Genomic DNA, 12,691 nt, shown 5'->3' on the forward strand with positions numbered 1-12,691 from the left:
GTTTAATCTGAAATCAGGAAACATGATTCCTTCAGCTCTGTTCTTCTTTCTCTTCAGAAAACAATATTGTTTTGGCTATTCAAGGACTTTCGCATTTCCATACGAGTTTTAAAATTATTTGTTCTAGGTCTGTGAAAAATGCCCTTGATATTTTGACAGGGATTGCACTGAATCTATAGAGTGCCTTGGATAGTATGATAATTATAACAATGTTAATTCTTCCAATCCAAGAGCCTGGCATATCTTTCCATCTATTTGTGTCATCTTCAATTTCTTTCATCAGGGTCTTATAGCTTCTGAGTACAGATCTTTTACCTCCTTAAATAGGTTCATTTCTAGGTATTTTCTTATTTTTGCTGTGATTGTAAATGGGATTGTTTCCTTAATTTTTCTTTATGATAGTTCATTGTTAGTATATAGAAATGCAATAGATTTCTGTATATTAATTTTGTATCCTGCAACTTTACTGAATTTAGTGATGAGCTCCAGTAGTTTTTTGGTGGTGTCTTTAGGGTTTTCCATGTATAGTATCATATCATCTGCAAACAGTGGAAGTTTTACTTCTTCCTTTCCAATTTACATTCCTTTTGTTTCTTTTTCTTACCTGATTGATGTGGCTAGGACTTCCAATATTATATTAAATAAGAGTGGTGAGAGTGGGCATCCTCATCTTATTCCTAATCTTAGAGGAAATGTTTTCAGCTTTTCACTATTGAGTATGACGTCAGCTGTGACCTTGTCATACATGGCCTTTATTATGTTGAGATATGTTCCCTCTATACTCACTTTCTGGAGAGTTTTTATCAAAAATGGATGTTGAACTTCGTCAAATGCTTTTTCTGCATCTATTAAGAGGATCGTATGGTTTTTCATCTTCAATTTGTTAATGTGGTGTATCACAGTGATTGGTTTGCACATACTGAAAAATCCTTACATCTTTGTGATAAATCCTACTTGGTCATGGTGTGTGACTCTTTTGATGTACCTTTAGGTTCATCAATTAGGTTGCTAATATTTTGTTGAGAATTTTTGCATCTGTTTATCAGTGATATTGGGCCTATAATTTTCATTTTTTTGTAATATCTTTGGTTTTGATTCCAGAGTAATGCTGTCCTCATAGAATGAATTCAGAAGCGTTCCTACCTCTGCAATTTTCTGCAATAGTTTGAGGAGGAGAGGTGTTAACTCTTCTCTAAATGGTTGATAGAATTTACCTGTGAAGCCACCTGGTCCTAGACCTTTGTTTTTCAGAAATGTTTTTTATTACAGATTCAATTTCATTAGTGGTAACTGGTCTGTTCATATTTTCTATTTCTTCCTGTTCAGTCTTGGGAGATTACAAATTTCTATGAATTTGCCTATATCTTCTAGGTTGTTCATTTTATTGGCATATAGTTGTTCATAGTAGTTAGTTTCTTATGGGATTCTTCGTATTTCTGTGGTGTTTGTTGTAACTTCTTTTTTATTTCTGATTTTATTGATTTGTCTGGTAAAGTTTTATCAATTTTGTTTATCTTTTCAAAGAACCAGCTCTTAGTTGCATTGCTCTTTCCTATTGTTTTTTTTTTTCAGTCTGTCATTTATTTCTGCTCTGCTCTTTATGATTTCTTTTTTTTCTACTAAATTTGAGTTTTGTTGTTCTTGTTTTTAAGCTCCTTTAGGTGTAAGATTAGTTGTTTGTTTGAGATTTTTCTTGTTTCCTGAGGTTGGCTTGTATCACCATAAAATTCCCTCCTAGCTTTTGCTGAATTCCATAGCTTTTGGAAGACAGCTATGCTCAACACTATACCACCAACACCCATAGTTTTTGAGTTGTTATGTTTTCATTTTCATTTGTCCCCTGGTACTTTTTAAATTTCCTCTTTGATTTCTTCAGTGATCTACTGGTTGTTTAGTAGCATGCTATACTAAACAATCAAACACAAAGATTATTTTAATGTGTTAATAAAGAAACATTTCTGTACCACACACTTTAATAATTATATTTGAGAATAACTGACTTCCTTTGAAATCCTGTGGTTTTTATTTTCTGCATTTAAAATACTGAGCATTAAAACACTCTGAGAACAGGCCTCCCTAGACTATCAGCTAGGTCCATGGCACTAAAGAGTTTAAAAACCTTGGTCTAGATTCAGGTCAAGCCTACCTTCAGGTAAGTTCAGGGTCAGGAAGCTATTTAAAAGGTAAAACTGGTGTCCTCACTCAAGTCTTCCTGCAAGTATCATCACAGAGGGGCTTTCATTCTAACGTCTCCTCCACAAAGACACTCCTCTGTGCACCCCCTCTGACATCTGGAGGAGCACTGGCAGAGTTTCCAATGGTCCATAAAGCATATCAAGCACTGACCACATGCAGAGACTTCTCGCAAGGGCTGGAGAGCATTACTTTTCCAAGTGTGGCCTGAAAACTGTTACTGGCCAAAGATGAGAAAAATATAGAAATTGAGAGTAAGGGTTTTAGAAATCTTTTAGCAATTTGAATCTAACAATACAATAACTAAGGTTCATATTTTATATGTCTATTTTTTTAAATTTCATTTTATTTTACAAAATCACCCATCTGTAATAGATTGGAAATTTACAAAAACATAAACTAAACCAAAAAAAAAAAATACTGGTCTTTCTCCCATACAGAGTATGAGAATCACCACTGTGAGGGGATACAGTGAAGAGACATGGATCCAACTGGGCAAATGCTCTGAAATACATGAATAAAATCCAGGATGCAGAAGCACAATAGACCAGCAGAACTAGGGAAGGCAGAATTAGGAGAAGGAATTTGAACGTGTTGACCGGTATCTATAGGTGGAGATGATGCCTTTTGGGGTGTTCCAGGCAGTGGACTCAGCAGGAGCTAAGGCAAGGAGTATAGAGTATAAGATGCCTTGGAGAAGGTGGCTGTCAGGCAAGATAGGGAAAATGTGTCTGCGGTGAATGGGGACAGAATATAGTGGGAGTGAATCATGATGGCCTTGGAAACATGCTGAGGATATGGGGCTTTCTTAGTAGGCCATGAAGAGCTGTGGACTCTTTCCAGCAGGGAAGGAAAAGATCACATCTGAGCTTTAAACAATAATGTCTACTGGGCCAAACTAAATTTAAAAATTTCTCAGGCACTGACTCTTTCAGAGAAGAAAAAAATCCATCTTCCATTAGAATGTGACACAGAGATTGATTTCCATGCCTGGATGAACACGTGCATGGGTGTACATGAATGAGGAATGCTCTAAAAAACCAATTTGCCTCTTCTTTCCTCACTTCTCCTTTCCCTTCCTTTCTTCCTTTCTTTCCTCTCCGGTTCTCTTTCTCTCACTTAGCATTCTTCAAAAGTACTTTCTGTGATAATGAAAATGATCTATATCTGTACCGGTAGCCATTAGCCACGTGTGGTTACTGGGCCTTTGAAATACAGCTACTATGACGCAGGAACTGAATTTTAAATTTTATTTAACTGTAATTAATTTAAATTTAAATAGCCTCATGTGGCTATTGACTCCCATACTGGACCATGCAGTGACTTTTACTACAATGAAAACAGAGAAGGAAAATAGAGATGCCACGAAGTATTCAGACAGGCTGTCATGGCATATTTTGTTAATGAGGATAGTAAGAACAGAGTGAAGATGGAAATGAGTCCTTCTGCTTTTAACCCAAATATGTGTGCTTTAATCTGTTTCTGTACAGTGAGCCTCTTGGAAAGAGACCAAGGAGCCAGGAGTGTAGGGCTCTCACTTGATTTTGATGGGTTACATTAGACAAGTCACTGCCAGGGGACGGAGACAAAGTAATGTCCACTGAGCATTAGCAAAGTACCAGGCATGGGATGTTAAGTGTCTTGACAGATTACCACATTTGAATGTCACAGCAAACCTGTGAAACTGCTTTTATTCCTGTTACAGATGTGGAAAAGGAGGATTAGAAAGGTAGGCAGTCTGCACCTCTGAGAATCAGTTTTCTTCCCAAGGAGATGGGACTAGTGGTCCTCATGCTGTCTACTCTCCAAAAAGGTAAAGAGGACCAAGTGAAGGTTAAGAGGATCCTAAAATGTTGACAAGGCAAAGGCGCTGAGTGAGCTCAGGGGAGGGAGGTGGTATTTTCTGAGAATACAAACAGGACACAGTGTTCTGAGATGGTTCTGCCCTCTCACTGATATTGGAAATCCTTTAAATTTTCCATTTAAGAAATGCCTGAGGCCAGGACTGTTTCAATCATGTAAAAACCAATATCAGCTTGGAAAGGTTATCACAACCTTTCAATTCCCATCAACATTAAAAATGCAAATGTTTGCTATTTAAATATAGCCTTTGGTCACCAGTGTTCAGGACATAAGGTAAACCACAGCAGGCTGCCATCTCCCACTGAGGGCTCGGCAGGAAGGAAGCAGAGGAGGTGCCGAAAGAATGCGTCATACCAGGCTAATGGAACCACTTCCAGCCCCACGAAGGTCTGGGTCCTCAGAGGTTGTCCAGGTTCGGTCACTGGATCAGACATCCATCCACTAGGAGTTGGGATCCCATTGGTTTCTTTGTCCTCATCTTCCCAGTACCTAGTCTGGTGCCTGCTTTATAGTAAGAGCTCAATATTGTTGACCAGATGAATTAATTCATTTATCACCTTTTTATCATGTCCCAGGCACTGTGCTAGGCCTATTAATTGATACAGAAACAAGTCACTTGGGAAAATCAATCTCAAGTAATCTATCATCTAAGGATAGTAAGATACGCAAATAAATAACGATAGTGTAAGAGTGTTTCAAATTACCTTGCCGTAAGTGTTAATTCTGGAGGTCTGTCAAAAACAGGTGTTTAAAAATGTGCCAGATGAAGAATGCTTGTGTGGTTGGACATCAGAATTCTGGCTGGCTTGGGAGATGGAGTAACTGGGCAGTGAGATCAGCAATGGAAGGTTCCTGGAAGAGGTGCCAAGAACCATTCCTGAGGTGGGCTCCTGTTCCTGGTGGTCTCCTCCACTCAGACTGTGCACTTCCTGAGGACTGGACTGTAGCTTACTCAGCTCTGCATCCCAGTACTTCACATGGGGTCTGACACATAGTAGGAAACAACATATGCTGAATATACAAATGAATAAATAAATGAATGTTAGGAACCCATAAGGAATCACAATCAGAAGCATCATTAAGAGTTTAGTATGTAGCAAACATTACACAGCTATATCTATATCTATATCTATATATTGCTGGTGGTATATATATATATATATCTATATATATTACATACATTACCAGCAAAACCCATTAACAATTCCCAGGAAATAAAAGTAGAATCTGTGTAATAAAATAAAGGCTAACCTTTTTTTTTCCCCTTTCTGCTTAGTCTAGCATCATTTGCTCATGGGGTACTGCATACAGAGAGGGGCCTTGCATCCAGCACTTCAGACCAGAGTTCCCAGCATGAATTGGCTGCATCCGATGCCTCAGCTCAGCAGGCCATGTGCAGAAGCACTGCACCCAGTACTGCAGTATGGACCCATGGGCAGCACAGCTGCATTCAACCCACAAGAACTCTTCCTGCCTCGTTGCTGATGAGAACCCTGTAAAGCAGCTCCAAGACGGCCTGCAGGGAAAGCGTGTACTGTACAGTGCAAGCGCATACCTCTCTACTCTTTGATCAAAGAATAAAACTTTCCTTTACTTCGAAACCAAACTGCATCTCATTCTATTGGTTCAAACAACACCAGGAAGGAGGGCCCTTATGGGAGTCAGACTTCGAAAGTAACAAATTTTGGCAACCACAAAGGGACAGACCATGGCTTCTTCGCATGCACCTAGCCACTAGGCTCCAGGCTGTCCCTGACTCTAGCAGGAGGACGGCAGAGGCTTTGGGAGGCTTGAGTGAGGATGAATGACTCTGGTCTGTGAGTTCACTCTCATGCGGTAAAATAGCAGAAGTCTTCAGCTGAATTCAAAGAAACTCTGCCCAGCAACCCAATACCCGGGTGTGGTGCAAACACAGTATAGGCCCCAGAGTAATCTGGACCATCATGCCCCATTGTGGGGATCAACTGCAGCATCAGCATCACTGGGGATTGGAGACTGAAACTCACACATGCCTGCCCATTGCCTCTGGCTTGTCTTCCCGCAGTGCCCAGTGGGTGGGGGGATAGGGAACGGTGGGGTCTTGTGGGTGAGAAGCCGCCACACAAGTCTTGCCCAGTGACTCGCCAATAGTGCTGTCCTCTTGACCCCTGTACAAGGCAGTAACGCCGCACTGGGGCTTTTTGCCCTCCACACCAACCACATTCTCCATAGTCACTTTCAGTTTGGTAAAAGTAAGCGGCCAGCCCTGGGAGCCAAGAGGCGAGACTGGGGAAGGCCCAGATAATGAGGACCACCTGACAAAACAGAACAACAGAATAAGGATGCTTGATTTGAGTTCAGGAAAAGGCACCAGGGATGCCCGAATGTGAAAGGGTTCCAAGGTAGGTACTAGACCAGTGACTTGACCTCTTTTGGTCAGGGCCAGTTTCTCTGAAGTGGGCTTGGGGGCCCTGTGAGCCACTTGCAAGACCAGAAACCCCATTATTGAGAAGCCTTGTGAGGTACTAGCAAGAACAGGAAGCACCCACTACCCCACCTCTCCTCCTCCCTCTGCTTGTGAGGCGAACCTTGGGTAACTGTTGACCGAGGTTCCGCAGGCTCTCCTCCCAGTATCAACACAGAATACCAGCTTCCCCAGCAACCTAGTGAGCGCTCTGTGGGAATCCCTTAGAGGAACTTTAGCTTTTAGCATTCACTTGGCAAGAAGCCTGAAAACCCTTCCTTTTCATGCAAAAGGCGGAAAGAGAAGACCCCTGCCTCCAACAGCTGTGCCACTCCCTAAGGGACCCAAGTTGCTCAGGAACTAATGTGGCGAATGAGGCAGTCTAGTCTAGCCTCCTGTGGGATATTCAGACTTGGGAGAGACTATCTCAAGCACAGGCCTTTACAAATTCAAGGGGGGAGCCCCAGTTACAGCAGAGACCCAGACCATGTGGATGCCTCCTTTTTTGATCTTTTCAGGTATTTATTAACAGTTTAGTGCTGGTTCCAAATTTTCCAAACCAGAAATCTCATTTGGGTCAAAGCTATGGCATTTGCATGCTAACAAATTCACTCCAAGTGCCCCCTTGGTAGTTGGAAACAAATTCAAAACAGAACATCTGAGGTATGGCGAACCAAAAATCCACCATACCAAAGGATAGCTCATTACGGTGCATCCTGCAGAACCGGAAAACTGTCAATTGGAATAAGATAAAGGAAATCAATCAACCTAGTGGCTACCATAAAAACCTGTCACACAATAAATCCCGCCCCCCTGCTACCCACAGAAATGGGGGGCCCCTGGAGCATGATTGTATAACTACAGACACAATCTATTCCAATCTCCCTGACCTAGGAAGTGAGCCTCTGCCAAAGGTAGAAGAGGAACAGTTTACAGATGGGAGCATTTTTATGAGAGAGGGAAAAAGGCTGACGGGATACTCAGTAACCTCCCACACCCAAGTAGTAGAGGCACGAAGCCTACCCTCAGGAACTCCAGCCGAAAAATCTGAGCTGATGGCCCTCACCCGAGCCTTAGAGCTTGGGACAGGGAAGATCTTAAATGTTTACACAGATTCCTGGTATGCACATGCCATCCTACATGCACACGGGGCTATTTGGAAGGAAAGAGGTATGCTTACTGTGGAGAATAAACAGGTGAAACATACTGAAGGAGACTAAACAGGCTTAAGCATATTGGAGCTCTTAGAAGCAGGATAGCTTCCAAAAAAAAAAAAATGGTAGTGATTCATCATAGGGGTCACCAAAAGGGAGATGCAGAGGTAATAAAGGGAAGAAGCAACTGCCAAAAGGGGGACCCTAGAACCAGTAAGTTGGCAACTACCCCTCATACCTTGAAGACCAGATCCATCCAATTATTCCCCAGCTGACACAAAGGAAGAATTAGACAAAGCCCGAAAATGGGGCATCAGTAGAGATCTAAGAGGCCATGGGTGGCTAGTTAATGAACATGGGCGATACTTTCCCCAAACTGCAGCTTGTCAAGCCATCAGGGAGGCTCATCAAGGAACTCACTGTGAGGGAAGCCCTACGTAACTGGTTAATTGCGGTCATGGTAACTCCCAGGATGAAGAGTATAATCAGCTGGATAGCTGAGACCTGCCCTATCTGCTCAATGAACAACCCCAGTAACAGGGCCCCCAAGGGCCCCCAGATAAGGCAATTCAGACCAGAAGGACATATCCTGGAGAAGCCTGGAAGATTGATTTCACTGTCATGCTGAGAGTACACGGCAATTTCAGGTACCTCGTGGTGCTAATGAACACATTTTCTGCGTGGACAGAAGCATTCCCCACCAGAACTGAAATGGCAGCTGAAGTGGTTAAGGTGTTACTAAAAAAAAAAAAACAAAACCCTAGGTTTGGTCTTGCAGGATCCCCACAAAGCGATAATGGTCCAGCATTTGTATCTCAAGTGATGAAGGGGATAACAAGTGCCCTGGGCATAAAATGGACCTTGCACTCAGCCTGGAGACCCAAATCATTGGGGAAACTGGAGGGATTCAATCAGACCTTGAAACAGGCCTTAATCAAGCCATGTCAGGAAACAAGAAAACTGGATCAAGTTGCTCCCAACTGCCCTCCTCTGCATGAGGTTAGCCCCAAGGGGTAAGTTAAGCACATCTGAGCTTATGTATGGTAGGCTCATTCTCAAGCCAGAGAGAAGGTACACCTTAACCCCTTTGAAATGGAACAGCTCAAGTGATTTCTCCAGGGAGGAGAGAGACCGTGAAATCTCTCATGGAATATGGTGACCAGGTACTGCCAACCCGCTGGGTCAGGAGACTGTGTGAACCTAAAACTGGCAGCCTGCAAAACCAACTCACTCAAGTGGAACGGATCCCCCAGTGGCGATCCTAACCACCTGCTCTGCCCCAAAGTTGCAGGAATCACTCTGGGGGGGGGGGGACATCGCACTCGAATGAAGAGGGCTTCCAAGCCCCAACCTCCAGAGAGACAACCTGGGACAATGAGCCCCTTGATTACGCGTGTGAACCTCTCCCCGACCCGAAACTTCTCTTCCGAAAAACAACAAACGTGAGACCAGGAATCCTCAGGCCACGGCAGCGAGCCTCAGCATCAGAGCATACTTTTGCCTGCGGGCAAACCCAGATACCTTCATTTTCAAGAAAACTTTGACATGTGACCATTATTCTCCTGCTAATATCTGGGCCGTGTATCTTAAATTCTCCGCCTCTTTATCTCCAAAGATTAGACAAATGGTGGTCGTTCAAGAATACAAACAATCAGGGCTGCAACCTGGAGACCATCAAACACATCTAAAGGTGGCCGGAGAGAAGTTCTGCTCCTCTACCCGGGGTTATAACGATGCCCCAAATCAGCAGGGAGGTAGTAACAGGAGTCGGACCCGCGCCCCTCAGCATCCCTGGAGAATGAGGAGCAGGACGAAAGACAGCGGAGGAGTTTGTCGCCGGCAAAGCCCATTAACAATTCTCAGGAAATTAAAACAGAATCTGGGTAATAAAATAAAGTCTAACCTTTTTCTTTTCCTTCGTGCTTCATCTAGTTTTACTTGCTCATGGGGGGCGCATGCAGAGGCCTTGCCGCGACACCTCAGACCAGAGTTCCTAGTGTGAAACGGCCACGCGGACACCTCAATTCAAGATGGTGGCGGCGGCCGGGTGCAGAGACGCTGCGACGGCCGCGAGACCTGCGGCGTGAGCAGCTGTGCCGGCCCCGCGAGAACTCCGCGGACGAGATCCCAGCAAAGCAGCCCCGCCCACGGCGCGTACAGCGAGCGCGAGCTCGCATCTCTCCATCCTTTGATCAAAGAGTAAAGCTTTCCTGTGCTTCTGCACCAAATTCGGTCTTGTTCTGTTGGCACGAGCAACACTGGACAGGAGGACCCTTGTTGGGAACTGACTCGAAAGGGTCAGTAGCATATCTCTTCATTAATTATAACTCTCAGGGTGCAGCCAGCAGACAGAAACCATGTCAGTTACTTGAACAGAGAATATAATATAAAGGATTGTTAACTAGGTATAAAATGGTTAACTAGATAACTGAAAGGGTAAAGTGAGATCTATAAAGTTTAACAGAGATAGCAACTGCAGAAAGCAGCTGTCCCCCTAAGGATGAGGGGGGAACAACAGGGGAAAAAGAATTGATAAAATTTAGAGGCTTAGTGGAAGGACCCTGTGAGCTGAGACTCAGATGGCTGAGGAGGGGGCACTGCTGGGCTGGTGCTGATGTCTCTGCCTGGATATGATGAAGCTAATTCTGTGTTGAAAAACTGCAAACTGGCTTCAGCTACTGCCGTGGGGAGGCATTGCTGCTACCAGAGTGAAAAAGCATTGCTGGGGTGATGGTCATAGTCACCCAACAAACTCGTCTCCATCCGTCAAGACCCAGTTCAGATGCTGCCTCCCCTGAGGAACCTTCCTGATCTCTTCCTTGACACAGGAAGCCCAGAGGAAGCAGACAAGAAGGAGCAAGTCTTATTTTTGCCCTCTAATTGTGCAGCCCTCTCTAGCACCCCCACTGACAGAGCTTAAGTTAAAGTCAGCTGATCAAGCAAAAATGTGATTTGCAGCAACTCAGCCCCATCATCACAAAGCAGAGTACAGAAGGGTTTTGGAGCTGAGATACCATGGCATCCTAACTCGTACAGAAGTCTGCCCACCAATGCTGTGATGCAGGAACTGCTATCACTCCCACTATACAGATAAGGAACCAAAGGTGTAAAGAAGTCAAGGTGACTTGCCTATAAATTGTTGTGGCAGCACCCTGATTTGAGGCCAGGTCCATCTGTTCTTAATGAAAATACTACACCAAGTTTCCTTCACATTTTTATGTGACGAAAATGTCAGAGGATAGGGGATTTGAAGTCCCAGTGTTGTTAGGTTGGCTGCTGGGGATGCAGTGGGGTGGGGGATTCAGGCATCACCTATAAGAGCAGGGAAGCAGGCGTGGGGCAGTCTTAACGAATGTCTCCCAAGGTGCTATTATAATCTTTCACTTTACTGTCCTTCAAGTTAAGTGGAGATCTCTATTCTTTGATCAAAATTTAGCTACCCAACAAACTCCTCTGTACCCTTTAAGACCCAGTTCAGATGTCACCCCCTCTGAGAAGCCTTCCTGATGTCTACAAAGCTGGCCATGCCCCCACGGTACTTCCACAGGACTTGATGCAGACACCTGGGTGAAGTTCACTTGTCTATATGGCACACTAGATTACAGGCTCCTTGAGGGAGCCTGGGTCTACATGGGCTCTGTCTGGCACACGGTGGGCACCTGGAGTCTAGTAATATCTATAAAAGGCTTGTTCCAGAAGCATGCTTCTGTGGGAGCCCTGGCTACTGTAGGACCATGTCTTCTTACTTATTCTCTGCCTTCCAGAAGTTCTCAGTCTAATGGTGAAGACATACTGAAAAAATATCGAAAAATAAAATCCCCCAGGTTTAGCTCTTCACCTCCTGCCTTTTCCAACCCATTTGTCTCACTTCAGTCGGATGCAGTGATAATTATGCCCCTGCTAAAACCTTCCGAAGGCTTCCATTGCTGTTAGGAGGAAGACTGACCCCTCAGTGGTGTTGCCTAGTCCCCTGAACTCTGTCCCCTGCCCGTCAGCAGCCTTGCATCTCACCACTCCCGGTTCCCCTCCCGCCTCTTTCCACGTCACCCTTCCAGATACTGAACCTCTTCACTTTCCCGAACTCACCAAGCTCTTTGCATTCTGGTCATTGCAGGCGGGGATTCCTCTATCCAGAACCCTCTCTCCTCTTGCTCCCTTCGCCCAGGTCCCTTTGATTTATCTTTTAGGTCTGGGCTGCTGACTCACCTCCTCCAGGAGGTTATTGGCAGGGTAACTTGATGCTCCTTTCGGCACAGCCAGTGCCAGACCACACCCCTCGCCCACTGAGTTCTAATGGTCTGTGTTTGCTCGGGAGGGTAGCTCCCTGGCACGTGGCAAGTGCTCTGTAAAACTGATTTGAACTAATTCAAAACAACAAAAAAGGAAAGAGCAGCGTCTCCAAACTATTTTGGAAGTCACAACTGCCTAAGACATGGTGAAATAACTCTTCCTTCATATCTAGGGGCCTTGTGAAAAGAGGGGCTCTGGAAAGGGGAAGGGGGCCCTGACTAGGAGTCAGGAGATGGGGTTGGAGCCTCGGTGATCAGTGATTGGTGATGGGAGGAGTGGAGGGAGGTGGACAGCCAGTTGTCCCTGCATTAGCGTCTTCATCTATATAATAGGTATCATAGGGGAGGGAAAACTCTTCCTCTATCCTCTATCCTCCTAGGTTCTGCAGCTGGGAAATTAAACTGATGGAAGACAGATTAACAAGAGAAAAAATTAGCACAGTTTATGAATGAGTGCAGCATGCATACACGTGGGAGAAACTCAGTGAGGAGTGTCCCAAAGGAGCTTGTGTGGCATCTTAATGAGGAACAATACATTTATGGAGCAGTGATAAGACAAAGGGAAGACCGAGTAGGCAAATATATGGGAAACTAATAGAAGATAGGGGTTATTTTGGTAAGATGGGTTATGAAGAGTCCTCGCGGTGCCATCTTTGAGCTGATAAGAGTCTAGAGTTGTCGTCTGCAGTTAAGATCTAAGATTGTCCTCCTGGGTCCTCATCTTAGTACAGGAGAGGGAGACGCCTTTG

At 44.4% G+C, this 12,691-nt stretch overlaps 1 long non-coding RNA gene across 1 annotated transcript in view; it reads right to left on the bottom strand.

Annotated features, from left to right (window-relative positions):
* Nucleotides 1-9,713, bottom strand: part of LOC116283118 (uncharacterized) — a 39,247-nt gene extending 29,534 nt beyond the window's left edge. The window contains exons 1-2 of the long non-coding RNA XR_004192663.2: nucleotides 9,557-9,713; nucleotides 4,761-5,067 (exon numbers count right to left, since the gene is read on the bottom strand). This is a non-coding gene — a long non-coding RNA (uncharacterized lncRNA). The remainder of the gene's footprint in view (nucleotides 1-4,760; nucleotides 5,068-9,556) is intronic.
* Nucleotides 9,714-12,691: the final 2,978 nt, after the last annotated feature.

This window comes from Vicugna pacos, chromosome 13, assembly GCF_048564905.1.
Source record: "Vicugna pacos chromosome 13, VicPac4, whole genome shotgun sequence".
NCBI classification, from domain to species: Eukaryota; Metazoa; Chordata; class Mammalia; order Artiodactyla; family Camelidae; genus Vicugna; species Vicugna pacos.